Source organism: Lactuca saligna, chromosome 9, assembly GCF_052625555.1.
Source record: "Lactuca saligna cultivar CGN05327 chromosome 9, ASM5262555v1, whole genome shotgun sequence".
Taxonomy (NCBI): domain Eukaryota; kingdom Viridiplantae; phylum Streptophyta; class Magnoliopsida; order Asterales; family Asteraceae; genus Lactuca; species Lactuca saligna.
The window spans coordinates 193,867,875-193,873,497 of NC_136425.1; the positions used below are offsets into that span (position 1 = coordinate 193,867,875).

Sequence of the window (5,623 nt, forward strand, 5' to 3'; positions counted from 1 at the left end):
TTTTATTTTATTATTCTCTGCATTACAGGATTCACTAGGTGAACCTTTTAGATTCACGACGTGAATTCTGTCTATGTTAGTTTTGCTTATTTTAGTCCGTTTTTCTTAGTTCGGTTTTACATCTTATTTTTTATGTTTTTACAGGAGTACATGACAAGAGGATCTAACACCCCTTTGGTGATACCGCTTGAAGATCATGAGTCTGCAATTCACAAAAAGAAGACACCTCTACAAGAATTCAAATTAGGGTTCTCAAAGAAATCAGGGAACAAATCGGGGGAGTCAAGTTCATCTTCAAAGAACAAGAGCAAGCTTGAACACTTGGATCAAATACCCATCCAAACCAAATCTGAATACGATATCGAGCTTGAATTTGAAGAACATACAAGTGAACCCGAGAACGAGCCAAGGAACGAGATGGAAAATATTAAATAAATGTCCATGGGAGCTTACAGAAAGAGAATTCGAGATGATGTTGGTCCAGGCTTGATACAACCTACAATCCCTGCCACTGCCACATTCGAGCTGAAGGGACATATCATTTCCGCACTAAAGGATATCACATTCTATGGAAAGGATCATGAGGATGCGTTCAAACACTTAGATGAAGTGAACGACATTGTTGATTACTTCAATGTCCCAAATGTTAACAGAGACACCGTCTTGCTAAGGATGCTTCCCATTACCTTTAAAGGAGCTGCAAAGGATTGGTTAAAAGCACTCCCACCCGGTACACTAACTACTTGGGCTCAAATGCGTGAGCAGTTTCTAGACCAATTCTGTCCACCATCCAAGATTGCTAAACTCAAAAAGGCAATAGCCAATTTTGAGCAAAACTCGGGGGAGTCACTTTACGAAGCTTGGGGACGTTACAAAGGGTTGTTAAGGAATTGTCCTCAATATGACCTTAACATTCAACAAGAGGTGTCCATATTCTATGACGGGGTCAATGTGATGACAAGACAACTCCTTGATTCTAAAGGACCACTTGCAAAAAAATTCGGGCGAAGTCAAGGAATTAATTGAAGAATTCGCAAAACACTCTCGTAAATATCATAGTCCAAGGAATGAAGGCATTAAAGGAGTTGGGGGTGCACAACCTGAAGAGATGGATGCTGTGACGGCAATGCTTAACACTATGGAAAGGATATTGACACAAATGGACCAATCAATTCATGCAATTAGAGTTGGTTGCGAGAGATGTAGTGGCCCACATTTGACAAAAGATTGCAACTTGGATGAATATGGAAACAAGAAAGCTCAAGTTTGCTATTCGAGTGGGGACAACTATGATGAATATTGGAGGAAACCAAAAAAAGAGTGGTTGCCTTATGATGAATACAAGAAGAAAAAGGAAGAAAAATTTAGACAAACTGGCAGAGGCTTCTACCAAAAAGAACAACCACCAACTAAGAAGAAACCCGATCTAGAGACCATGTTAGTTAAGTTTATGGAGGCTTCAGAAAAGATACACGAGGCTGCTAATTCTGCTCTTGATGAACAAAGAACTTTGATGAAGAATCATCACGCATTGATGATAGAACAGAAAGCTTTAATAAAAAATCAACAAGCCTCCATCAATAATCTTGAAGTGCAACTTGGTCAACTAACCACTTTGGTTCATGAGAAGATGTCCCCGAAAAATCCCAAAAAAAAGACACAATCTCATATAATGGCCATAGATACTGAAGAAGAGGCCATCTCTGAGTTCCTAGAATCATTAGAAGTGGAGCCACAATAGCCCGATCCCAAGCCAAAGAAGCCAAGACTCGAAAATGAAGAAGTTGTTGGAACACCGAGTTCACGACGTGAGCCCGCTATGCTCACGTCGTGGGCTCTGTCTGAACAGAGAAATTCCATCCCTATTTTATCTTATCAACCACCTTTGCCGTTTCCTTCCCGAGCTGCCCTTAGTCCACTAGAAAGAGAGCATATAGAGTTTATTAAGGGTATCCCGCTTAGTACTCCCTTTGTCGAGTCGTTATCCAAAATTCCCGAATATGAAAAAACTTTACAAGACTTGATAGACACTCGTCAGCGACTAAAGAAGAATTCTAAAGTTATTCTAAGTGAGAAAAGTTCAAGGGCTTTATTGGGGGGACATACCTAAGAAGATGGGGGATCCTGGACGACTCACTCTTCCATGTGAGTATGGGAACGACATGAAGGTTTATGCTCTAGCCGATTCTGGGGCTAGCATAAATTTGATGCCTTATTCATTTTGTCAGAAGTTGGATATTCAGAAGTTGAAGGTTAAAAGGATGACTATTCACATGGCGAACCGTTCAGTGACACAACCCAGGAGCACTGTGGAAGATATTTTAGTGAAAAATAGGAAATTTATTTTTCCAATAGACTTTGTGGTATTGGATATGTAAGAAGATCCCAATGTATCGATTATTCTTGGTCGCCCATTACTTAACACTGCTGGAGCCCTTGTTGATATACGCGAGTCTAAGCTCACCTTGAGGGTTGGAAATGAAAAGGAAATTTTTAGGATAGAAAATGGCTTTCAAGGGGATCATGCTCAAGAAGAGGTTTTCAAAATTGATGAAGAGAATGAACTTGAAGAATTAGAGAAACTCGTGGAAGAAGAAATCAAGACAATTTATCAAGTTAAGAGAACAAAACCCAGAGAACCTGTTCCATATTTAGTTGAAGTCATTGCCTACACGAGTCCAACTTCTTGGGTGAGCAAGGAAGATGATGAGATGACGATTGATGAAGAGGAGGTTACTTCAAAAGTAACAAATCCAATGGTGAAAGAAGAGAAGGATGCTATGGAGTGCAAGGAAAAAACTAAAGGGACCAAACGCAAGATTGATGGAGACAAGGTAAAAGCTAAAAAGTAAAATTCGAAAAAGGCATACAAAAGACAAGTTTAAGCTTACAAAAGGCATTTCAAGGAACAAAATATCCTAGTGGTGGACTCTTCAGATGATTTAAAGTAGGAGGCACGGAGTCCAGATCACGACTCCTTCAAAAAGAAGCGCTTCTCGGGAGGCAACCCGAACTCGGTTTGAATTTTCTTTCCTTTATGCATTTAGTTTAGTTTTTGCATTTTTAGACATTCAATCATCTAATCATCCACATTAAGTGGTAAAAGTTAATTGTGGGGTTCTTAAATTAAGTAGCAATTAAAAAGAATTGTCAATTAGGCTTGATATTTTTTTAGACATAACTCACGAGGTGAGTTCGATACTATTCACCTCGTGAGCCCATAAAACATATGGGGTTGGACATTTTAAACAATAGAATATGTTAGCCCATTGTTGTGTAATTAAATGGCCCAAACAAGTTAGCCTACAAAAACTCACGACGTGAGTTCGTAAGGACTCACGACGTGAATCCAAAAAGAACACGTGACCGCTGGTTAAATAATTCAAAATCAATTGACCAAACCACTTTTCTACTCTCACGAAGTGAAGACGGTTCCCTGGTCCCCTCATCCGATTTTGTCCTTAATCTAACACAATCTATTCGTGTGCTTACGTAATCTCTCCTTTAAGGTAAACTTTTGCATTTCTTTTGGTTGATTTTCACTAGTTTGTTGATTTAGGGGCTAGGGTTTTTCATATGCTTAAATGTCAAAATTTTGCTTAAATGAGTTATTCATCCATCATATGTTACTTCATTGTGCTTAAAAATGGTTTGTGAGAAAATCCTAACAACAAGATTTAGTCCCGATTTCTGATTTTAAGACCCTTTCTCGTTGTGAACAGCGAACTCATGAGGTGAGTTTTATAGTACTCACGACGTGAGTCCGCTGCATCACCAGAAGCTGTTCTGAGAATTAGCTAATATATGGGACATTTGGATTTGTTTTTGTTGCTTATTTATTATTGCAGGAATATGGAACCTAGACGTTAGGCTAGTAACGTCCAAAGCGGAATTGCTAATTTGCACCCGTTTTACATAATTTAAATACATTGTGTTACATAGTAAATATACGTGTAGGTATGTAATTTTCCAAATGAAATATGATGTTAGAGGTAAGGAAGGATTCACAGAATTGCAGAATGTGCCACCGCAATTAAGCTTATAGCAATGAGAGAGTCGCCTGGTTCGATTGACGATTATATGAGAATGTCTAAGTGAATTGCAAGAGAAAGTTTGTAAAGATTGGCGAGAGGTGTTATCGAAACCTTCGGTGACATTTATTTGCGCAAGCCTTCATTGAATGATATACAACAACTATATAATGAGCATGAAGAAATACACAATTTTCTGAGTATGCTTGGAAGCATTTATTGCACACACTGGAAATGGAGAAATTGTTCTGTGATGTGGAAAGGCTAGTATACAAGTGGTCATCATGAAACGCCTTGGTTTGGATTTGAGGTTGTTTGTTTCCCAAGATTTATGGATTTAGTATGCTTTTTCGGGGTTACGGGTTCGAACATGTGAGAACAAGGGATCTGATGGTGTAGGGACAAGGTTTGAAAACTCAAACCTTGATTCAATGCTTAAGATAAATGTCTGCTGCCAACTTAATGTTCCAGTCAAGTCTGGTAAGACCAGTCGAGACTGAAGTTAGATAATCAACAAAGTGTTCAAGTCATAAATGAAGAATGAAGATAATGATCAAGGTAAAGACAATAAATGAACAAGAAGAATGTTTGAAATATGTGATTTGAAAGAGAATTGTAAGTGAAGTAAGTTCAAACAAGGTTATCTTTGGGAGAACGATCCGTCTACTGATCTTGTCATTTATCACTCCTTAAATAGTAGAATAAGATGCATCGTACTAACCATAAACATACATAGGACTGGATAATAGAGTTACTCCTGACCTCTGATTATCTAAGTTGACAAAAGAGACTAAGTCCAATGATAAGTTACATCAAACTAAATGACCAAAACAATTAATACAGCTGGATAAACAATTCAAACATAATCAACATTCAAGACACAAACTCTATTCTGGACATATTCTTCATTCCGGAATACCTTCACTTCGCACCATTAACTGATTACGGGCATCATCTTTACTTCTTACTTCTAACAGATTCCGGACCAACTAACATTTCGGAACTAAGACTGTTTCGGTACTTTCAGAGGTTATAAATTGCTAGAGGTTCACTTTCATGTTCTAATAGAACAATGACGTGAACGTTCTTAATCAATCACCGAGATTCGATGTTATTTCTTCAGTAAAGGCATTGGATACTCCTTTCACAGTGAATGAAAAAGAATATAAGTTTGAGTATTACCTTACGGATGGAATATATCCAGTATATTCCACATTTGTAAAGGCGTTCAGACACCCAATAAAACGAAGAGACAAATTTTTCTTGGAGATCTAAGGTCGAAATAACACATAGTTGAACATGTGGCTCTACCATCTCAATTAGACGTCCTACAAGATATTATGTGTGCATGTATCATAATGCATAACATGGTGGTTGAAGATAAATGAATAAATATTGTGGATTATTTGGCTTCGGAGCCTAAACACATGCAATTTCAAGTCGGGACAGCGGAATATTTACATAAGGTCGTAGATATTCAAGACACATGAAAAGATAGACAACTTACAAAAGATTTGACTAACTTATGTAAGATGAAAATGAAAATGAATAAATTATGGGCAAAATATAATTTTTTATTGTTATTTTTTTAT

At 37.7% G+C, this 5,623-nt stretch overlaps 1 non-coding gene across 1 annotated transcript; it reads right to left on the bottom strand.

The window, feature by feature from the left end:
* Window positions 1-801: 801 nt before the first annotated feature.
* LOC145019071 (small nucleolar RNA R71) lies at window positions 802-908 on the bottom strand. Its single transcript, XR_013667390.1, has one exon. It is a non-coding gene; the product is annotated as a small nucleolar RNA R71 (small nucleolar RNA).
* Between the last annotated feature and the right edge of the window lie 4,715 nt (window positions 909-5,623).